This window comes from Lolium rigidum, chromosome 1 (assembly GCF_022539505.1).
Source record: "Lolium rigidum isolate FL_2022 chromosome 1, APGP_CSIRO_Lrig_0.1, whole genome shotgun sequence".
In the NCBI taxonomy this organism is placed as follows: domain Eukaryota; kingdom Viridiplantae; phylum Streptophyta; class Magnoliopsida; order Poales; family Poaceae; genus Lolium; species Lolium rigidum.
In genome coordinates this window covers 97,421,789-97,447,302 of record NC_061508.1, presented here as the reverse complement: position 1 = coordinate 97,447,302, position 25,514 = coordinate 97,421,789, and the positions used below count along the sequence as shown (strand labels likewise).

At 41.2% G+C, this 25,514-nt stretch overlaps 1 pseudogene; it reads right to left on the bottom strand.

Moving 5' to 3' along the window:
• Positions 1-1,143: 1,143 nt before the first annotated feature.
• LOC124678335 lies at positions 1,144-14,671 on the bottom strand (annotated as a pseudogene).
• Between the last annotated feature and the right edge of the window lie 10,843 nt (positions 14,672-25,514).

The window sequence follows — 25,514 nt, the reverse complement described above, 5'->3', positions numbered from 1 at the left end:
GATGAAAAGAGTGGTTGTAGTTCCTCCTTCCAAAAGCGAGGATATCGCAAATTCATCTAAATTCAGATACATATATAAGTATAACCATGATGCTTTTTAAAAAAATAAGTAAGAAGTCAAAGCGGCATGCAAGGAAAGAAGGGAGAGACGGTCCTCGGCGAAAGGAGGAGGACGATGGTGCAACGCCTTCGATTTTCAAATGGAATAGAGGAGTTCCAGTCCACCCCAGGGTGTGTGACAAACACGACAACAACATCATCTATTGAATCATCAAGACACATCATAAAATTTTAATCTGAAAACATACCCACCACAACGCGCGGGCATATTTCCTAGTAAAGATAAAAAGTTGATCTACTCGGGGCGTGGAGCCAAAAAAACCAGCAAAACCTTTAGTCGCGGGTTGATGTCTCCAACCGAGACTATAGGGTAGACCTTTAGTCCGGGCTGGGGACAGAAACCTGGACTAAAGAGGCTTGCACCGGCGGGGCCTGTCGCAATCCACTTTAGTCCCGCTTGGTGTCTCCAACCGGGACTAGAGGTTCCGCTTGAATCGGGACTAAAACCGTGCGGCGTCCCTAGGTGTTGGAACCGGGACTAATGGCATATTAGTCCGGGTTATCAAACACAGCCGGGACTAATGCTCCGGGCAGCTCTAAACAAAAAATATGTTTTCTAACGAGTGTGCTGTTTTATTCCTTTTTAGACTAATATGCAAGATACGTTATGAGAGAAAATAAACACCACTTAGAGAACAAAACGCCTTCACTAAGTGTTACTTGTGACGATGCGGTCTTATACGAAAAAGGGTGTCCAACTATGAAGTCATCTCACCGTATCGAAATGGGCCTAGTTCTTCATCTATGTCAAATTCATCAATGTTCAGTGTAATATTTTTTGACCGTTTCTACATCTACGACAAATTCATCAACATTATGCACGACCTCCGCTCTTAGAGGGGCGTAGAGAGGGAATGGTATATATATGCGTGAGTACGAGATACAATGTTCATTAGATTTGCTGTTGCGGGGCATATAATTATTATGATAAATACATTTTATTGGAATACAACCAGAACAATAATCAAACATAAATGTGTAAGAGCCATGTAACTTCTCTAACATTCATATTTTTCCCGCCACATTACTTCTTGTTGAGAACAAGTCGGCGACGAAACTCTCCGAGAGCCCATATGGGGAATATGTTGTGGTAGTTGGCATAATTATAGTACAATGAAGAGTTGAAGCATCCAATGTGTTCCTATCGCAAAAAGTAGAACAAATTTTCAACAATTTAGACATATGGGTATTGTATGTTTTGAGAAGTAAGATATTCTTATGTTGGTCCTCTAGTTCATGTAGTAATATATTTTACAATGAATCTCCAAATGAATAGCAATGATACTATAAATTTAATATACATAAACTGAAGCCATACCTGTTGAGGGAAATCACCAGTGTCTTGTTGCATGTTGATCAATAGTTTTGCCGCACGATGCAGTGGTATTGGATCTCGTTCAACCTAAATAAAATATCGAACATAGGGAATCAATGAGTTGATAATGCAATTATTTCAAAACAAATGACACAAAGTTACGGCAAAAAACTTGTTATATTGAAAACACATGCTATAACGAGAATATAATTGAAGGGGAGAATAACATACCTGCCCAGAATATATTAAAGCTAACATGGACCAAGCGGTATTCACGGCATGAGGTCTACCGCTGTCAACATATTCCTATAAGTGAAATTTGTAAGAAACTTTAGCGAAATAAACTTCAAAATTGGAGATGATCTACCGCTGTCATCATATTCCTATAAGTGAAATTTGTAAGAAACTTTAGCGAAATAAACTTCAAAATTGGAGTCTTGCATGTGAAACTTTTGCCCAACATGTAAAGATCAATTGTAAATTTAAGTAAGTTGTAATTTACAATTTACTAAATAATCAGGAAAGACATCCTTTAAACAAAAATAAATAATCATAGTTTACTACCTCATTTTCGCTAGAAATATAGCTCTCTCCCCATCCACCGAGTGGGCTGTTGATTTGACAACAGAAATTTGCATGCTCTTCTGATAGAAGAGCTAGTGTCATAAGTTCTTCCAGCTATTGTTAGACCCTTTATACCAAACATTGTCCCATAAGTGAAACAGATACCCCAAGTACCGTACCTGTAAGATAATTATGTTAAGAGATTGTTGGTTACTAACCATGTAATATGAACTAAAAAGACAACTGCCTAGTATTGTTTGGTTTGAGATGTGGGACAGTTCTTCAAGAAAAAATATCACTCCTCAATCTTTATAAAACAGAGACCGAGTATAAACTATTTTGCTCTTTTTTTCTTCATGCGGCTAAATGAGTTTATAAAAGCTCATTTTATCTATTCAAACAATCTAATATGCAAGATATTAATATGTCTTTTCAGAAATATGTTAACGATAGCCCAATTTACATAACTCAATAAGGTAAAAGTGGTTTTGTTAGATTCTTTGTTCAGTTTCTTCCAAACTATGTTCCAAACTAATTAATTTGTACAATTTGGGTTTTGGATTTCTTTTTGGGGATGTCCATTGTAATAGTGAATTTTTTTCTTAAAACGCACGTCTATTTGTTGATCATATATATAAATTTTACACAACATTGGTGAAGATCACTTCACCATGCGAACCCATTGGTTATACAAGTGGATTAAAATCAGTTACAACTTACCACTTAAAGGCATACCAAACTATAACTCGGGATCCTCTGTGACAAAAATGATGTGTCCAATGAGGCAAATTTTGAATCCACATTTGGCTTGAAGGTTCATAAAAATAAAGCATAGGTGTAGAACTGCAACATGATCAAAAGTAGTTTGCAAGAAATAGCACAATGTTGGTTACCATGAACCATCCTTCTGTTGTTTTCTCTCAATAAAAAGAGCTGCCTTTTGTACACATTCCTCGATCTCATTGTTGCGGTAGAGTGGGTGTTGCTCTCTAAACATCATTAGAGCATCAATCACCGAAGATGTGCATTCTACAGATCTAGATATCATATATGTACTATAAGTCAGTTTCTGTAAAGAAAATATGAATATAGAAGCATAACTAGTTATCGAAAATGCAATAAAGGTTTCCGGATTTCTTACGGATAATCGACAACAATGTTGCGGAAACTCTCGAAGGATTGAGAACCTAGGAGACAAATAATGTACGAGTTAGTAATATTAGTGTCTATTTTGAGGACAATAAGTTATTAGTGAAACTATATTTTACACCTGCGACAAAGACTTATTGGTGGAATATTTCTTAGGATCTTTTGCAAGAACGTGATGGACATGACATAGGAGCTGATCAGAACACATCCTATTAAACTCATTGAGATATCGACCAGCTCTCCCCGTACTTTTGGTCGTCAAACCCCACCCCTTTCTAACTCGAGCACATGCACTATTCATGGATTTGAAGTTGTTTGATCTTGATTCATTGATATCTCAATTAACCCATTTTTTGTGTTGTCCGATTGTAAGATATACAAGAGAATTAATCTTTCTTTTGAGATTGTGTTGATACTTTCATCATGAGATTTTAGATTAGCTAGGAACTCGAATTTTGGTTGTATAATCAATAGAGAACCGCTTAATTTGATGTGTTAATAATAATTCATTAATATATTCTTTCTGCAGGGAACAAGTGGCGATGTTTACGTGTCAATTAAGTGTACTTGATGTACTAGCATGCTCTATTTTGTTCTTCTATATCATCGGTGTTCTAATGTTCTTTGCTTTTAATAATCACTAAGTTGCTCATATTCAGGTGCATATAGCTTCTACCAGCTGATAACCGGGTCGTGCATTTGTTGATCAATTCTTCATCTTGGACAAGCTGCAACTACTCGCCCGGTCACTTATTATTTATCATGTATGCTAATCTATGTAATTTTCTTGAATAGTGAAAATACTCATGTTTACTTTAGTTGTTTATAAAAATATATAAAATATGGACATGAGATTGTATCTATAAAAGGAATGAGAAGTTGATGACCTAAAAAAAAGAACACATGACCTTGCATACGAAAGAACACTCGGTTTTGTATCTTTGGGTACGCCTCCTACATGCCCTATGTTGTTTCCAACTGATTTCAGCATGTTGTCTATAGTGTACCAAGTTGGTGTAAGTCATACACATTGCTCTATATAATGCCCGTGTTTTATCCATGTCTTATTTATATAATTTGCTAAGCGATAATTTTTACAATACTATATCCAAAGTTGTGCATTATTTAAATAACATTTCAGGTGATGCTATCTTATCTATGTGATCATTCAATATTACTATTGTCCAATTAATGTGTGGGGTATCCTCTAGTTTTTGCAATAATAGACCTATTATATATATATATATGTTATTATATATGATAAATACTTTCTACCCACTAGGTGTAACTACATCCATATCTCGTATACTAGCGTACGGAAATATATACTATACTTTGTTGGGTTGAGTATGTTTCTACAGTATATCTAACATACTCCAAATCAAGTTTGGTGGAAAAAATGCAATTGAACCCATAGTTTGCACTATATATCCATAATACATACATATGTATACGTAAAAAATGAGTCTACGTAAAAAAATATGCATACTACATACAAAGTAGTATATACATTATCAAATTAGTTTTATATACTTCTTACTACATGCACATACTCTCTCGGTATGATAGATACTCTCTAGATTATGAGAAGGATATGTGGGTGTAACTACACCCGGGTGTAGTATGAATATGTATATATATTGGTTGCATCTCTGTTTATTAAGTGTCACAATAGCCGGTGTTTCTATGGAGGGTATGTGAGATGTTCCAATCACTTGGATCAGGGTGTCACAGTTAGGTGGTTAAAGGTTGCTAATTAAAACACGTTGCGATATAATTGTTTAAGATATATGCAAACATGGACAAAGTTTAATTTCTTAGAAGCTAAATGCTCATCTACACCATTAGAAAAATCTTCATTATTCAAAATATAAGTTTGGCACAATGGGACTAAGTGATAGAGGTATTTAAAGTTTCATTGTATCGACCCGTTCTTCCATTAAATATTTATGTAGTACACATGTATGTAATATTTCCTTTTGTGTTGCTATGTGTACTCCCGCATACCTCGAATCCTTATTATAGAATTTTAGCTTTGCTCACAAGTAAAACTTGTTGAATATGTACTAAGATGAACATATAGCACCCTTATTTTCTAAAAAACTGAACTTATACCACCTATAATATTTACTTCATCAATGGGAAAACGTAGAAGATAAATACACTTACTTCTAACCAAGAGGATGTTCTCGCACGTTCATATGTAGAAAAGCTACCATCTTTGTTCTTCACCATAGGAAAGTGTAGAAAATGTCAGTGAGATACAAAAGAACTAAACATATTATTTGACATAAATTTCACACAAAACAATTTGAGGTTGTTTTCACACAATTTTTTTTTGCCAATTGCTTCCATGCTAGAGGTACGTAGTTTCTAACAAGATCTCCTACACGCATTATTTATTAGGAGAGTCCAAGAGTTGTTTCATATGGTCCTATCGATCTACTAGAGAAGCAAGAGACTTTTGGTGGTTGGGTAATGCAGTTTCATGTGTTTCAATAATCCTAACTAGTAAAAGTTAGAATGTGTTCCTAGTTTCTCGATTTGTATATGTACATACCATGAAAGAAAGAACGCAGTCGATGGCTTCATACAACCTTTCTTGTTTGATTGGTTGTCCAACAAGGTCCGGAGAAATCTTGGATAACGACAACAATGCCTAAAGAAAACGATACTATGTAAGAGTATGTAAAACAATGACTTTCTCATGATAAATTATTATTTCACATGAAAGATATTTGTTGTGAAGAAGTTTATAGGGAACATATATCAACCTTAATTGCCTCTGCCGTACAATCAGATACAGACCACCCATTATCGGCTGTCGAAAGAGTCCATGAACCTTTTGATCTATGGCGATAGTACTTTTCATAATTTGGATGCTCTTGAAGAACCTACAACAATAAAAGAAACATCCTGACTCATTAATACTAGGAAAAAATTGCTAGGGGATGAAACACACCACCTTATTATGCATTTTCCATGTACCGTTGCAATTTCTTGCGGTAGTAGGAAACTTTTTATAGGGTTCATACGGTCCATGTCGTGGAAATTTGTAAACACGCCACAAATAATGTCGTTGGCGTAGGCACTTTTGTTGCGCCACCGGTACTGGCCTACTACTAGTGTGGTAGAATAAATGCCACGCCACTGGAATATTGGCCCCACAAGCTAGCCCGACTGCAAACCCCTAGTGGCGTGACATATATTTGCATGCCACTACGATTTTTCTACTCGTGCCATTTTCTTTGCCGCACCACTAAATTTTCTGATCTTTTTGCAGAAAATAAATAAAAATGGATTTTAAAATAAAAATTAGTGGCGCAGGTAGCTAGTGGCGTGGAGAATTGGGTCAGGCCACTAGCGGCTCAGTGACAACCAACTAGCCCCGCTCAGACCTGCTGGGCTGGCCCACAAACGGATCCACGAAAAACTACTCTCTCAATCTCTTGTCCTTGCTCACTGTGCCTCCTCTCCCCCCCCACACACGATGTCGCGCCACCACGTTCCTCATCTTCCCTCAGCGCTATCCATCTTCCCTCCACACTCACGCTGCCACCACCACAAACCGTTCTCCACCGCCGCCTCCTAATATGGTGTGTGTCGTTACCTCCTCGATTTGTTCGGTGCCATCGCCTCCTACAGTCCTTGCCTCCGCCTCCTCCGGCCCATGCCATCGCCTCGTCCAGTCGGTGCTGCCGCCACAAACTGCTGCCTCTCTCCTCCGGTCTTACTTGGAAACGACTTATATACTGATACAAGATGGACCCTGTGAAGAAGTTCATCTTGTATCTCGACAATGAGTTTCATACTACTTACTTCCAGTACACTCCGAGAGAACACATCATCTTCTGACTCTGAAGAGCTCCCCTAGAGCTGTTGGTGATTCTATGAGTCTCTCCGAGATTTCTGTTAGTACTTCTAGCCACGTTCAATATGTTTTATCTTCTATGTTTAGAGATATATATGACTATGACAATGTAGTGGAGACGTCAATCATATGACTATGTGTAGTACATTTAGTATTAGCAACTTCTAGACAATGTTATCTTCCATAAAATGTTCTTTTGTATATTGTTCTAATTATGATTATGTGATATAAATAGTGTTGCTAGAAATTCATTAATTGCATGTTTTTTAATTCCCCAAAATAAGTTAGTGGCGTGGCACGGACACGCCATAGGTAAAAAATGTTGTGGATACTTGTGGGCCATGGTTACAAAATACCACTAACACAACACCCGTGGCGTGTCAAATCCCCTCCACTAAGTGTGGTATTGCCACGCCACTTCAAGGATTTTCTGTACTAGTGTTGGTAAATTTTCCAAAACACAATATTAGCTCAAAACTAAAAGTTTGACTTTTTTCATGAGAAATTACCAAACTAACCTTAAGAAAATGGATAACAACAAACCTGTGAATTTTGTAAAAACTCGTGAGCCTTTTTTATACATGGGCCAAATTCATTAGTAAGATCAGTTGAGCAGTATGCTTGAATTATGAATGCTGTCTCCCAGCTTTGGCAGCCTTCATATACCTATATTGACAAGGATATGCAAAGTATTGTCAAATATTACATTTTACATATCAATCCTTCTAAACAAATATATCAACTTGAACAATAGAAGGAACAAATATTGGTATCCAATTGTGTTTTCTTTCTAAGTAATGTCATGACAATCACATAATTTTTACGTGACCAATATTGTAGCCAAATAGAAAAAGACTCGGGCATCCTGAAAAATTAGGTGACAATTTCAGCTCAACTAAGACAATCTGATGATGCTATGTTATGTGAGTATTACCAAATGTAAGGTTATGATATCGAAAGATAAAATATATAGAATGTATCCCTAATATTTCCGTATGATAGTTCATTTATTGTTATGATAGTAAGGAATTATGTGGCAGCTCTGTCGGTTCCGAGGGAAAATGACATCATGTGTTTTTATTGTCCCTATTGCACCCCGCTCCACCAAAGCAAACAACTTTTATACGGACGACATCACATGTTTTGCTCGTCTCTATTGCAATCACCTTCATGTGCTTAACCTTCATTAGTCCTTTTAGATGCATACTTTTATAGCACGCCGTCGTAGAAGAACCTAATGCATTACTCTTAAGAGACAACAACCCAATGCATTACTCTTAAGTGTCTTTCTTAGGATGTTGCAATTAATTATTTTATCCTCATGCATACGTGAGATTGGACTAGCCAATTTTGTTGCCTATGACCACGTGCAAGGGTTGTGTCTAAGCAAAGAGAAAGTACATTAAGGTGATGTCAGCTGGCTATAAGGATTTAAATATTATATTTATACTTAGTTGGTGGAGGTAGATTATGAGAGAGAAGATAAGAGGTCTCTAAGTTAAAAGATAGTTGCAGCACAACCTTTTAAACATGTACTGTGTGATACTATAAGGTGGGAAATATATAAATAAAGTAGTGATTTTTGTAGCTAACTATTGTATATGTTAGCTATAAGGTTGACTATGGAAAATATTAGAATTTGCTATTGCCAGTAATTGGCTATACAGCTGTTCTTGCTGTAAGATTTATCAATTCTCTCTATCCTCCTTAACTATCATGCCACATTAGCAATATACCCTGGATATAGCACTAAGCAATCTCCATTTTCAAAGGACTTAGGAAAACATGCGCAAGGGTCTTCTGTGATGCATTATTGGATGAAACAACATAGTTGGGAGATGGGAATGACATATTCAAATTTGGATGAATAGGTGAGTTGTTCATTTATATAGTATTTATGTTTTGTTGAAATGGAAATATTGTTTGTATGCTATGTCGAGGAAATGATGTAGAAAAAATTTCAAAGCTGTTAAAAGGATATAATCAATATATTATAAGTGCACCTTATTTACATGCAATTATGTAATTGAATTGTAGACAACACCACCCAGCCTTGAGACATCACCAATAGTTGCTAGAAATAATTAGATACCCCCCTCCCCTCAAATTGAACAACAGACATAGACTAGGATAGAGATGGGGTGGAACTATTATTTTTGTACAAAAACTAATTCACTGGCATATTTTTAATTCAACCTACATGTCCCAATAATCTTGAAAATATGATAGACCATTACCTGTGCCTTCATGCCATCTTCAGCAAGCCAGAAGTAATCATAAAACCTTGGAAGATGTTGTTTGAACTCATCTGAATTGGGATTTTCAACCCAACAACAGATCATATTCAATGCCTAATAAATAAGATATAATTTTTTTGTCAACATAATTTAAATTTTAAGCGAGAAAGGGTGCTCACAAGGGAAATAAATCAGAGGTATATGTACAACTTCCACAACATTTACCTTATCAATAGGGCAAATTCCAATGTATTTTGTTGTTTCGTCGTTAAAATGAATATATTCCATGAGGCTACTTAAAGCTCTTTCTCTTAGCTTGCTGACTGGCCAGATATTTAACGTGGGCTCCACAAACTTGTTAAGACAACTATAAAGAAAACTTTGCACCTTTGATCCGGGATAGTGTAGGTCTTCCTATAACAAAGAAAGAATGTGGAATGAAGAGTTCCTTAATCATGATATTGTTTTCACCAATACAGAACTGCATGTTCTATGTTAAACTTAGACAGTATCAAACCTGGGCACAAGAGCTTCGTGCATTTTTCCAATTGACCTCATCATATGTTGTGTTATATAGTTCCTCCCGCAATGCGAGTATAGTTGGGGTAATCGGCCCCACAAATTTCTTTCCATAAAGATATGCCATTGGCATGTATACCAACCGGGTGAAGCACCAAAATCGACCTAGATGAAAAATTCTCGGTTCATCAAATAAATAAATAATCATTGTTTAGAAGAATGATAGGCGAAGATCATGGCAAGCTATGATAGATACACTAGGGTTTTGGAATGAATTACACTAGCCACAGATGGACAAAATGGGGAATGTCAAAATAATGGAAAGCTTATTTGGGAAACTATACAGTAATCTCAGTAAATACATAAGAATGATATGATAAAGAAATATTTAAAACAAAATAATGTTGAATTAAGTTAGTATAAAATATCTTCTAAAACTAAGTATGTAAAACAAATCTTGTTCTAAGCTTATCCTATCCATGATAGCATATGTTCATGTGTTATGTCAATGGTTGAAATAAGCACCTGGATGAATCGGAAGATAATGGGGAACCAACCACAATTCCGGAATAATTGGATTGTTTCCGGACCAATCATAGATGCCAATTATCTGAGAGTAACATTGAAGACAATCTTAGATAAATATTACTTAATCATGAAGCAATATGCTTAATATTTTTTAGACTTTCGGAAATACTTCCAGTTAATAAGCACAGACCCAAACTAGCTTTTTTTTTTCGAAATGGGAATACCCCGGCCTCTGCATCAATTGATGCATACGGCCTCATTTATTTCATTATTTGGTATCGTGTCTGTTACAATTCAAGGATCACATAAGGTCGCTACATGAATCAACCATCGAAATAAAACTAAGAGATACGTGATATGTCTAATCAACATGTCACTCTAAAAACAGGTCGCCAGCTGAACTGGTTGAACAAATCCCGAGCAACCATCTCCAAACGGCTGCACCCAATAGCCATATCCTGTCGCCGCTCCTCCGGCTGTAGCAAGGACCACGTACGGATACAGACCCAAACTAGCTGAGCAGAGTTTGCGCAGATAATAGGTGTTTTGTCATGTTTAATCATTTCCACAAGGTACAACGGATTACACATCTCATTTAAAGAAAGATATACTTTCACCGTTCATGAAAAACTTGGAGCCAACACCCCCATGCATACTCTTTAGCAGTAGCATAATACTCCTGCTCGTTAAAATTGCAGTTCCTGATTTGTTTGTGGTTTTTATTATTCCGTGTAAATGGATCTGGTTAGATAAAAGGAGACAATAAGATATGCAAAATAAATTTCATTGAGTGCACTTCCCCACTGTGCATAAATTGCATTGGTTGGTTATTCTAAAACATACCGAGAGCCATATCTTTCCCCATTGTGGTATTGCAGTCGCACTTCCATGTGATAATATCCATTTGCGCCCCTCAGCCAATGCAACATTGCTAGCATCTGGCTCCTCGCCGAGAAGTCTTAAGGTCGCATAATTTAAGCATGAGCCAAACATGGTGCTTGGTCCCAGAATTTGTTTTCCCCAACCACCGTCCTCGTTCTGCAGATATTGTTATAAATTTCTAATAGCACAAAGAGGAGATATATATTGGCTGGAATCAACATACCTGATGGTTGTAAATATAGCGGCATATCTCGCGTCGGTGCTCTGAGGATACGACGATGTTAAGTGCTCCAGTAACATGCAACGAGAGTATCTACAAGAGTACAAAAGAAGGTACATATTGAGATCACTAGGAAAGCGAACATTTGCTTGTACAATCTAGCTAATTGGATTTATTTCAGGTTATCCTACTTGCAAGTATGGAATAATTACATGTTCTAAGATTGGAGTACATGTCAGAAGTAAATAATACACCTTCTTTTATACTCTCCTAGCTAGATTTAAAATACACCTTCTTTTGTATTCTCGTATCTAGAGTTCTATGGTGCTTGGGAAGATGGGAGGTACCAGTAACTCTTACCTGAAGGCGAGAAAGTTGATCTCTACTCACATTTAGTTCTGTCAGAGAAGACTCGTTTTTATAGGGTAAGAATATCTGTAACATCCTCCTATTGGTCGTTGGAGATCGAATAGGCGTGGTACTTGTGTGGTCAAACAGGTAATCTATCCGATCCATAATAAGTGTTGAGAAATTTGTACTAATCTCTACTAATAAGTTACGAATCGGTGGTGTTGGTAGGTCAAAAAAAACTGGAACAAGTTTTCGTCCGTAAAAAACCCGGTCCTTCGCAGTGCCTTCCAATGCTTCGTATGTGAATAAACCGGTCGTTCGTCCAAAAATCCAGTCGTATGTCCAAAAAACCAGTCTTATGTTTTTTTTTTTTTTTTTGCGAAACACAGTACAATCGAAAGCCTGGCTCATACTTACGCCGCACACTGCAGCTCGCTGATGAACGCACACACGCACACCCTATCCCTATGAGCACCTCCAAGAGCTCGCATTGAAGCAAGCCGATCCGGGTCTTGAGATTGACGAAGTCACCACGAGCGCCTGGCCCGTCGACGGGAACGTCGCCTCCCACCGAAGAATATTCCGCCTTTATGAGACACCAAAGTGTCGAACCCGGGATTGAACTCGAGCTGGGTTGGGGTGGCACCGCTCGCTCTGGCCATCCAACCACGGGTTGGTTCTCAAGAAAAGAAAAAAAAAAAAAAAACCAGTCAAATGAATAAGAAGCAGACCGTGTGTCCGTCATGCTGCAACTCATCATGGAGATCACTAGGAAAGCGAACATTTTTTTTTTTTTTTTTTTTAACATAAGACTAAAAACCAGTCTTATGTTCGTGTGCTATGTTTCCCTCTTCCGCCAGTACAGTCGCGTAGCCTGGCCAATTTCCTGCCGCACCTGGCGACCTGGAGTCGTTCGCCAGTATGACGAGCTGCATCAGAATTACGTCATGCCATCCCCAGACACGAAAGCACATCTTGCGAACGCCATGCCAGAGCTCGAGCCCCGCCGCCATCGTTGTCGCCCAACCCGCTGGACGTTCGCCGCCGGCCAGTCGGAGAGGCGGTAACAAGGCATCCTGATGTGAGAGAAAAGGAGACCCGATTTCCAATTAATCCGGCGACCAACGGGGCGTGAGCTTGAGGAGGAGACAAAATGGTCCAGTTGACGTGTGGCGGCCGTGCAGATGCAGAGGTGGTTTGGGGCGTTCCTGCCGTGGGAGATGGGGTGTCTCTGGGCGGCACCAGCCGTCAGGATGCATGGATTAGTTGGAGCCGATGCAGAGGGAGCCCCCATGGGGAACTCAAAGGTAGAGCTGCCATGATGGGGTGCCAGGGATAGGAAGCCCCACGGCCTTAACTGCGCTGAACTTCAGTTCTTGGACGGGGCTCAAGGACAAGGCAAGCTTTGGGCCGAGCTTGGCAGGAGCAGCAGCTAAATCAAGACATTAGAGAGACACCGGAGGAGCCGAGGAGGAGAGGGAGGCGGGACTGCCTGCTGTGGGCAGGGCTGAAAATACGAGGGGATAGATGCGTGCGTGTGTGTCGCTGTGGTGCCGTACATCGTGTCTTCTTTTGTTTTGGGGTGTGCATCCTGTCTCGTGTGTGTGCCTGCGGCTGGGTGCTTAGGTAAGTCGCTGCTGTGTGCCTTTTGGGCCACTTGGTCTTGGTGATCGGCTGCCCTTTATTTTATTGATTTATTTTATAAATTATTTCCAAAATAGTTTAAGAAACTGGAAAGATAGAATGAGATAATTTTTTTACTTTTAAAATAAAATATATAGAAACATTTGTAAAACTTTTTTATAAAATAGCTAAAATAAAATAAAAGAGGAAGGTGCCGATTGGAAAAAAATCATTCTTAGGATAACAAGAGACAAACGTGGTGATCCCTTCCAATTGGGAAACTTCTAGTGCTATATTCCGTCCAAAGCAACGACGTCAAGATATTTTAGTACTAGCAAGTTCAGCTACGGACAGAGCAAAGACATTCAGTTGCAAATATTTTAAAACAGAGAAATCAAGACATGGTCATGATTCAACTCGGCGAAATTGTTTGACATGCTTGTTTCTGTTAATCATTATTATTCTATAATAACAAATGCTAATTGTGTTTTTACCCGCAAATTTTATTATTATTTAAATAGATAAGTTGAACATGTGGTCCACCCGTAGCAACGCACGGGTATTATGCTAGTTTAGTATAAAGTTTGTACTAACTCATCGACACTTAGTTTAGATCAGAGGGAGTACGGTCGATCTTGCACCATATCATTGAATGGATGGTTGACAAAAGAATTTCGGCTAGAAGATTCCGTGACATATTTGTGAAATATTGATCTTCTTCAAGCAAAATAGCGTATGAAAAAATGGAGTAGGAGTAAAGTATGTTTCTAGTGCATGCATAACAACTGAACAATGTACTTACCAATATAGGCATAATAAACAAAATCCCACTGTAATCACTTGGCCAATGCCCATCATGTGCTTGTAGAGAAGAATATTGATTTAGTGCCCTCCTCAACGACGCGGAGATAAGTTCTTCCGTGACGTCACTGCTCTTTTCAATCTTCATTGTTGGAGCATTTGCTTGAAATTGGTTTAGTTTTGCGTACTGCAATAGTGGTTACCGTGATTACTTGATGTATATCATACCAACAATGAAACTCATCTGAGGGTTTACAAAATATAATGGGGACCAGACAAGTAAGTAACTGTTACCTGCAACCGCAAGAGGAGGTCCCGTGACTCCCTGTTCTCCAAGCGGTGCTTGGTGAAGTCCTCGCGCAGCCTCTCAACCTCGGCGCGCTCCTCGGGCGTACCGGCGTTGGGGTCGAACTCCCAAACCTGCCTGCCGAGGAAGCCATTGCTGGACTGCAGCCATGGTCCGTTGCCCTCACCGATCTTTAGCCTCCACATGATGGCTGATGAAACGAATGCAGGACCTTATAGTTGGAAAATATGTATCAAGCTACAAGTTTCTCAGAGACAGCTGACAGAGAGAGTGCGTCAACCTGGTACCTCCTAGCTTTCCTTATATAGTAGCAAAAGCACGCCGATGCATGCTTCCATTAATTCATGATTATATATACAGGCAGCTGTGAGTCTGGTGCATTAATTTGGTTTGAACGAGATGGAATGGAGTATCTCCCAAACGATTTGCCATCGGTTCTCTAGCATTGCAGGAGCACAATACAGCTAATACAGTACCGTAGTTTATTTTCCGAGCTAATCACACGGAGCGCGAGGACGATCTCCCACATACGTGGCAGTCACAGGTTGCAACTTGCAAAGTCAACTTGTTTAGGATGGTTCGGTGGGCATGCTTCGCTGGAGGAAGCCGCCGAGGCGACTACGTGGTAGTCACCAGGGCCGGCAGAACAGGTGGCCCAATTTTTAAGGTGACAGTTTCGGCAACTTCGGAGCGCGGGCTGCACGGTCTATCTACTGCTGCATTTGTGGCGTGTGATCCGTGGCCAGCGCTGGTGCCGGCAGCTACCATTCCTCCTCCTCTACCGATGCCGCACATGCCATGAGTGATGATGGAAGTCATCCCACCACGGGAACCAGTCAAGGGGCCGACGGCCGGTGGCCGTCGGCACAGCAAGTCCTGCCGTCGGTCTAAGACTATGCCAACTACTGCCGTCGACACCTCGCCGTCGGCATAATCTGGCCTTGGCACAGCTTGCCGTGCCGTTGGCACAGGCTAGACCGTCGGCACAGCTGCCAGACCGATGGTTGGACGACGCCGTTGGCACAGACGGCGAGGGGTCCGCACCAGGCCTAATGGCCGTTTGCCCAGGGAAGAGCATGTGCCGATGGCCACGCTGTGCACGAACGGCCACAGACAGCCACGTGGCCCTGGCTCACCTTCTGTGCCGACGGCAAAGTCGTCGGCCCAGCTCCATCGGCACAACGCCAGCTCCATCTCACCGACGATGACTATATGCCAGTAGACTTCGATGTGTTATTACATTTCGTATGTTTTTTTTGGCAAACTATGCACCTCTATCTCATCGATGAAAAATAACATAAATACTGGGGCGTCTCGTTCGCAACGCGATGTTAACGGACGCACGTGGTTATTTTTAGCGTCTTAAATACGTCAAACCACTAGAGATGTCCTAAAACAAATTGGTAACTTAATTAGAGGTAGTAACATTATACCAACAACATGCAGCTGTAAGACTGGTGCATTAATTTAGTTTGAACGGATTAGAGTATCTCGTAAACGATTTGCCATCGTTCATCTAGCAGCGTAGGAGCACAATACATACCAGCTAATACTGTATCTCTCGTCAACGATTTGCCATCGTTCATCCAGGAACCACGAGCACAATACTGGCTACTACTAATACGGAGCGCGACGAGAATCTTGTCCACGTGGTAGGTGCTGGCCACGGGGTCGTTCAACTCTTCTAGGCTGCATGCAAGTCAAATTGCTGGAATGGTTACTGCAGCGGGCATGCTTTGGTGGGTGTGTCGGATTGGCCGCATAGGCACACGATCGGGTGGCGACGAGGGCATCTTTAATCACCCGTGTCCATTTGCGTTGCGTTGTGCACGCGACAATGGTTGTCGGGCTACGATTGTCCGTTTGATTAGGTTGTGAACGCGAAAATATCGTCTGGAGGATGCATTCTATCTAACGAGACCACTTAGGATTGTTTCTATCGAAAATGTGCAATATATGAAACGAATTAACCATTCAAAACAGCGAAAATAGAGTATCTAAAACACCTTATTATTACAACCAAATAAATATGAAAGTCTACATGCATCAAATATTAAAATACATAGAGCGTAGTCCACAATTAACAAATAAAAGTAGGCTACTCATCCATCCGGTGATGCCCATCCAATGCCCACTTATGGTCAATCAAAATCTTTTGAAAACGTTTGCAAATGTTGTCAGACGTTCATATTTGGGAACTCCTCCTAGGTACCTGCCCAGGTGTGAATGGCGGAGGAGACCGTTGCGATCAGTTGGTTGCGATGGATCCCGCGCCGGACGCCCACGGGGTTGGATGTGGCCGCCGAAAGACTCTTGTGCCGGGGGCGCTGGACAGGGTCTCAGCGACGCAGGCTCCTTCTCCTTCCCCGGTTGGCTCGCAGTTTGATGTGCTGGTCGAGGACGCCTCCGATGAGGACTCAGAGGTTTCTTGCTACTCCGATGTCCCGTTCGTTTCGGTGATGGAGGTAGTGGGTTCTCCAACGGTGTCGAAATGTTCGACGGTGATCCGTCAAGGAAGGAGGACCGACGACGAGGTCCCGCAAGAATTCTGGCCCGATATTGGCTACCCCACTTCAGCGTCGCGTTTCTGGGAGAGAAGCACTCCGCCATCTTCGGTTGGTAATTCTGCTATGTCTCTTGTGTGCAGGGAGGTACGGAGCGGCAATGCGGGAATGGTACGTCGCCGGCGGCGGTTTCCTCCTCGGGGTCAGATGGTCGCCGTCGCGGATCGTCATCGTCTCAGCCAGGGGTTCTCCTGCAGCGGCGAGGTCGGGCTGGTACGTGGAGGGGGTCGTGACCTCCTCGCCGATTCTCGCCACCGGCGGTCTTGGGGCACCTCCTCCCGCCGCTGCCCGCATCCTCGCCACCATTCGTCTGTCGCCAGGGGCGCCTGCCCAGGCGGGATCAGCGGAGGAGTTACGCCCCATTCCTGTACATGATGGCGGGCCCACTACGCTGTTTTCGTGGGCCCGGTTGGGCTAACGCATGCGGTTCATTGGGTTGATACGCATCTTCGCACATCGTCTTTGTTTACGCCCGCTCCATCGCCCACGTCTTCCGCCACGATCGCTGGAGTGCCGCCTCCGTTGTCAGCCGCCACTAGTAGAAAAAGGGGCAACAATACCGGTTCCAGAGGGGCTTTTGTACCGGTTAAGCAACCGGTACAAAAGCCCCCCCTTTTGTACCGGTTCCTTATGAACCGGTATTAAAGGGGCCTTCACGTGGGCCACCAGGAGAGCGCAGGGCGAGCGAGCTTTGGTACCGGTTTGTAATACAGGTTGGCAGCCGCGGGAGAGAAAATGCATAAATCTCTGTCACGGCAGAGAATTCAGGGTTTAGGGTTTTTCGAGGGGTTTAGGGGTATCAGACCGTTTCATATCGCGTCGATGCACCAGAAACGCGTTTGCGTTTAGGTAGTACATGAAGATCAAGGTGATGCATATCAACTTGGGGCATATAATATAACACATGTAATTGCATAAGATCGCAAATTAAGTAGTACATGCATATGAAGATCGATCTTCATGCATATATAGTGGTACTCTCCGAGGCATACTATATATCTATTACATGTAGCATAGTGGTACTCTCCGAGTCAAAATATATGTTACATGTAGATCTTCATGCATAGTGGTACTCTCCGAAAGGTGGTATGACGTCCCGAAGGAAAAATCCTGCCAATTCCTCGCCAATTGCTTTGAAGCGGTCCTCGGTTGAGAGTTTTTCCCGCTTTCTTGCCAACTGTAAGAGAATAAGATACAAATGAATACATGAGCTATGTGTGTGTGTGTGTGTGTATATATCAAATCACAATCAAACAATTATTACTGAAACTCAGCACAACTTATGCTAACAAAATAAATTTGTGAATATTGTTTTCGTACCTCTATTTTTTTGATTATTCGTTCTCTCGCTGACAATTCTGTGCATGTACTCGCAAACGTAGTATCCACATAGATCAGTCCCCAGTGGTTGTTTTGCGCATTTCTGTACAAGAATATAATTCAATCAAACAATAATCAAGTATGATAAAGGTGTGTGGACCTAGACAGTACTACTTACTTTGTTCGCACGCCATGTCAGCTTCGGTGGCCATTCACGAGACTGATCTTCCTTGATGAAAGTTTCCCATACGCTGCCCGACAAAAGAAAATGCATAAAAGAGTTATCAATTAGTTGATATCAGGAAATTAACGAAAAAACCGATAAGAATTAAAATTACCTTTTGAGCATAAGAAAACAAGACTTGTATAGTATAGGTTGTTTGGTTAGTGAGTCAAAGACTTCAACTTCTCCATCGTACATTTTAATGACGATAAGAATAAAGTGAAACCTGCTCACATTTAAATATGCAGTGTCATATATATAAGTCATCAGTTAAAATTTTAACATATGGTGAGTAAAATAGAATGTGTTATAAGACAGTAACACTCACTGGAAGTTGTAAGGCCAAAGTATTGTCCTTTTGTCACGTTTTTGCTTCAAAAACCTTAGCAAAGTCTCCGGTGTATCCCTTTTATAGACGGGTTCTTCTATGGTTCTAACATACATTGTGTCCGGGTCAATGAACCCTATGTCCGTGATTTCATCCCTTTTGCATTCGAGCATCTTCGATCTGCATAATATAGCGCACAAAAGATTATAATTTGCAGACAATGAATGAGCTGAGCTAAAGACTTCTCAAATTACATAAATAGATCACTTACAGACAATAGCAACTGACGATAGATTTGTCGAGGGCCCGGAGATTGTATAACTGGAAAAGCTCGCAGAAGTCAACGGTCACAGAGTATTCTTGGAAGTAGTGCTCTTCCTTAACTCGCACCATGATAGTCTCGATCCCTTTCTTTGTGGCATTACTGTGCCACGAATGCAAGTTACACATACTTTTTGGTAGCTTCCTGAGATTCTCAACCAAATCATTCCTTTGAACAAATTTATATGCTACTTCAGCGATTGGGAAATCGGTTGTGTTTTGTCGAGAACTTTCAACGACCTTCTCATCAAACACCTTGAGAGGGGGGCCGATTGAACGGGTTGTTCTCCGAGCTGGTAGACTTGCTGTTTCCTTTTTTCGCTGTGACACCCGATTGATTGGGTTTTTTCGCCTCCATCATCTCGCCATACGACCTTTCAATAGAATGCCTATAGTCATATGGCGGCGATGGTACAGGGTCATATAGATTCTCAACGGTATGCAAAACTTTCACCGGATCTAGTGTCTTTTCAAAAGGTATCTATGGCACTTTCTTAGCAAAATGGGCTTCCACCTGGGACTTAGAGACTTCGATGCATTCCTCGATAGTTTTTTCCCAAGGTAACTTCTCAATAGGCGGTAGTGGTTTATCCTTTCTAGATCTCTTCCTAGGCGGCGTACCATTCCCCTTAACGGGCGCTGTCTTACGCGGAGGATCTCGAGATGGTGGACTCACGCTGGGGTCCCTCTCAGGTAGGTGTGGACTTTGCTGCTCATGTGGACTGCTACCAGAAGGAATCGAAGGCATTTGATGCTCATGTGGACTGGTACGAGGAGGATTCGATGGCCTTTGCAAAAGGTCGATGTATTTCTTGGGCCATAGGGTGAAACCGTGTTTGACATCGGCAAGTGTCTTCTCATCGTCACCTCCAGGAAAATCATGCTCCACTATTTCAAAAGCCAGAACAACTTCATCCACCCTGACACGAACACAACCAGGTGGAATGGGCATATGATGGTGCGTTGCTCCATCTTCATTTGGGTAAACATAGCCGATCGCCACCTTAACGGACGCGTTCCTGAATAACATATGTAGCTCGCAATCTGTTTTGTCCGTGACATAATCCACGGGGTAGTGATGGCGTGTATTTCACACGTTCGTTGGGGAACCCCAAGAGGAAGGTATGATGCGCATAGCAGCAAGTTTTCCCTCAGAAAGAAACCAAGGTTTATCGAACCAGGAGGAGCCAAGAAGCACATTGAAGGTTGATGGCGGCGGGATGTAGTGCGGCGCAACACCGGAGATTCGGCGCCAACGTGGAACCTGCACAACACAACCAAAGTACTTTGCCCCAACGAAACGAGTGAGGTTGTCAATCTCACCGGCTTGCCGTAACAAAGGATTATTGTGTGGAAGATGATTGTTTGCGAGAGAAAACAGTAAAAACAAGTATTGCAGCAGATTTGTATTTCAAGTATTAAAGAATGGACCGGGGTCCACAGTTCACTAGAGGTGTCTCTCCCATAAGATAAAAGCATGTTGGGTGAACAAATTACAGTCGGGCAATTGACAAATAGAGAGGGCATACCAATGCACATACATGTCATGATAAGTATAGTGAGATTTAATTGGGCATTACGACAAAGTACATAGACCGCCATCCAATCGCATCTATGCCTAAAAAGTCCACCTTCGGGTTATCGTCCGAACCCCTCCGGTATTAAGTTGCTAAACAACGAGACAATTGCATTAATTATGGTGCGTAATGTAATTAACAACTACATCCTCGGACATAGCGCCAATGTTTTATCCCTAGTGGCAACAACACGGCACAACCTTAGAACTTTTCGTCACTCGTCCCGGTGTCAATGCGGGCATGAACCCACTATCGAGCATAAATACTCCCTCTTGGAGTTAAGAGCAAAAACTTGGCCGCAGCCTCCGATGTCTACGGGAGCTTCTATTCTTGTAGACGGTGTTGGGCCTCCAAGAGCAGAGGTTTGTAGAACAGCAAAGCAAGTTTCCCTTAAGTGGATCACCCAAGGTTTATCGAACTCGGGGAGGAAGAGGTCAAAGATATCCCTCTCATGCAACCCCTGCAACCACAAAGCAAGAAGTCTCTTGTGTCCCCAACACACCTAATAGGTGCACTAGTTCGGCGAAGAGATAGTGAAATACGGGTGGTATGAAATAGTAGTGGCAACGGCACCGGAAAAGTGCTTTGCCCGGGACGAGTAAACAAGCGTAGTAACGCAGACAGTAGTAACGCATGGCAGTAGTAACGCGAAGAAACAAGTAAACAAGCAGCGATAGCGTATTTAGGAACAAGGCCTAGGGATTAGACTTTCACTAGTGGACACTCTCAACTTTGATCACATAATGTAATAGATAAATGCATACTCTACACTCTTGTTGGATGATGAACACATTGCGTAGGATTACACGAACCCTCAATGCCGGAGTTAACAAGCTCCACAATAATGCTCATATTTTAGTAACCTTTAGTGTAAGATAGATCAAAAGACTAAACCAAGTACTAGCATAGCATGCACACTTCGTCACCTTCATGCATATGTAGGAGGAATAGATCACATCAATATTATCATAGCAATAGTTAACTTCGCAATCTACAAGAGATCATGATCATAGCATAAACCAAGTACTAACACGGTGCACACAATGTCACCTTTGCACACGTGCAGGAGGAATAAAACTACTTTAATAACATTGCTAGAGTAGCACATAGATAAATTGTGATACAAACACATTGCAATCATAAAGAGATATAAATAAGCACCTCACTATGCCATTCAACAGTGAATAAGTATTCTGTGAAATATAGCCTAAGAGACCCACACGGTGCACACACTGTCACCTTTACACACGTGGGACAAGGAGTCTCCGGAGATCACATAAGTAAAACTCACTTGACTAGCATAATGACATCTAGATTACAAGCATCATCATATGAATCTCAATCATGTAAGGCAGCTCATGAGATTATTGTATTGAAGCACATAGGAGAGAGATGAACCACATAGCTACCGGTACAGCCCCGAGCCTCGATGGAGAACTACTCCCTCCTCATGGGAGCAGCAGCGGTGATGAAGATGGCGATGGAGATGGCAGCGGTGTCGATGGAGAAGCCTTCCGGGGGCACTTCCCCGCTCCGGCAGCGTGCCGGAACAGAGACTCCTGTCCCCCAGATCTTGGCTTCGCGTTGGCGGCGGCTCTGGAAGGTTTTCCGTATCGTGGTTCTTCGCATCAGGGGTTTCGCGACGGAGGCTTTATATAGGCGAAGAGGCGGCGCAGGAGGGTCGAAGGGGTGGCCACACCATAGGCCGGCGCGGCCGGGGCCCGGGCCGCGCCACCCTATCATCCGGGGCCCACGAGGCCCCCTCCGGCGGCTCTCGGGTGTTCCGGATGCTTCCGGTGAAAATAGGAACACGGGTCTTCGTTTCGTCCAATTCAGAGAATATTTCGTTACTAGGATTTCTGAAACCAAAAACAGCAGAAAACGAGAACTGGCACTTCGGCATCTTGTTAATAGGTTAGTTCCGAAAAATGCACGAATATGACATAAAGTGTGCATAAAACATGTAGGTAGCATCAATAATGTGGCATAGAACATAAGAAATTATCGATACGTCGGAGACGTATCAAGCATCCCCAAGCTTAGTTCTGCTCGTCCCGAGCAGGTAAAACGGTAACAAGGATAATTTCTGAAGTGATATGCCATCATAACCTTGATCATATTGTAAACATATGTAATGAATGCAGCGATCAAAACAATGGTAATGACATGAGTAAACAAGTGAATCATAAAGCAAAGACTTTTCATGAATAGTACTTCAAGACAAGTATTAATAAGTCTTGCATAAGAGTTAACTCATAAAACAATAAATCAAAGTAAAGGTATTGAAGCAACACAAAGGAAGATTAAGTTTCAGCGGTTGCTTTCAACTTGTAACATGTATATCTCATGGATAATTGTCAACATAGAGTAATATAACAAGTACAATATGCAAGTATGTAGGAATCAATGCACGAGTTCACACAAGTGTTTGCTTCTTGAGGTGGAGAGAGATAGGTGAACCGACTCAACATAAAAGTAAAAAGAATGGTCCTTCAAAGAGGAAAGCATCGATTGCTATATTTGTGCTAGAGCTTTTATTTTGAAAACATAAAGAGAGCATAAAAGTAAAATTTTGAGAGGTGTTTGTTGTTGTCAACGAATGGTAGTGGGCACTCTAACTACCTCATCAACCGGACTTTCAAGAGCGGCTCCCATGAAGGACGTTATCTCTACCAGCAAGGTAGATCATCCCTCTTCTCTTTTGTTTACACATGTACTTTAGTTTAGTTTTTCTTTATTTATGGATGACACTCCTCCCAACCTTTTGCTTACACAAGCCATGGCGAACCGAATCCTCGGGTGCCTTCCAACAATCACATACCATGAAGGAGTGTCTATTTGCAAAATTAAGTTGCTTACTGATGAATCAGAGCAAAACATGTGAAGAGAATTATTAATGCAAGTTAATTAATCGGAGTCGGGAACCCCATTGCCGGCTCTTTTTGCAAAATTATTGGATAAGCGGATGTGCCACTAGTCCATTGTGAAAGTCATCGTCAGAAGTAAATGACAAGATCGAAAGATAAAACACCACATACTTCCTCATGAGCTATAAAACATTGACACAAATCAGAGGTGATAAATTTTGAATTATTTAAAGGTAGCACTCAAGCAATTTACTTTGGAATGGCGGAGAAATACCATGTAGTAGGTAGGTATGGTGGACACAAATGGCATAGTAGTTGGCTCAAGGATTTTGGATGCATGAGAAGTATTCCCTCTCGATACAAGGCTTAGGCTAGCAAGGTTATTTGAAACAAACACAAGGATGAACCGGTGCATCAAAACTCACATAAAAGACATATTGTAAACATTATAAGACTCTACACCGTCTTCCTTGTTGTTCAAAACTCAATACTAGATATTATCTAGACTCTAGAGAAACCAAATATGCAAACCAAATTAGCAAGCTCTAAGTGTTTCTTCATTAATGGGTGCAAAGTATATGATGCAAGAGCTTAAACATGAGCACAACAATTGCCAAGTATCACATTATCCAAGACATTATAGCAATTTACTACATGTATCATTTTCCAATTCCAACCATATAACAAATTAACGAAGAAGAAACTTCGCCATGAAAATTAAAAAGCTAAGAACACATGTGTTCATATGAACCAACGGAGCGTGTCTCTCTCCCACACAAGCATTTATTCAAACAAAAACAAAAACAAAAGCACACAGACGCTCCAAGTAAAGTACATAAGATGTGGCCGAATAAAAATATAGTTTCAAGAGAAGGAACTCGATAATTTGTCGATGAAGAAGGGGATGCCTTGGGCATCCCCAAGCTTAGACGCTTGAGTCTTCTTAGAATATGCAGGGGTGAACCACCGGGCATCCCCAAGCTTAGAGTTTTCACTCTCCTTGATCATAGTATATCATCCTCCTCTCTTGACCCTTGAAAACTTCCTCCACACCAAACTCGAAACAAACTCATTAGAGGGTTAGTGCATAATCAAAAACTCACATGTTCGAGAGGTGACACAATCATTCTTAACACTTCGGACATTGCTCAAAGCTACTGGAAGGTAATGGAACAAAGAAATCCACCCAACACAATGAAAGAAGCAATGCGAAATAAAGGCAGAATCTGTCAAAACAGAACGGTCCGTAAAGACGAATTTTAAAAGGGCACCAGACTTGCTCAAATGAAAATTCCCAAATTGAATGAAAGTTGCGTACATATCCGAGGATCACTCACGTAAATTGGCATAATTTTCTGAGTTACCTACAGAGAATTAGACCCAGATTCGTGACGACAAAGAAATACGGAACTGCGCAGATAATCCAAATCTAGTATTTACTTTACTATCAAAGACTTTACTTGGCACAACAAAACATAAAACTAAGATAAGGAGAGGTTGCTACAGTAGTAAACAACTTCCAAGACACAAATATAAAACAAAGTACTGTAGCAAAATAACACATGGGTTATCTCCCAAGAAGTTCTTTCTTTTTAGCCATTAAGATGGGCTCAGCAGTTTTAATGATGCACTCGCAAAAGATAGTATGTGAAGCAAAAGAGAACATCAAGAGGAAAATTCAAAACATATTTAAGTCTCACATGCTTCCTATGCATAGGAATCTTGTAAATAAACAAGTTCAAGAAGCATAATGCAACAAGCATAGAAAAACTAGACAAGCTCAACTTCAAGATTTTAAGCATATAGAGAGGTGTTTTAGTAACATGAA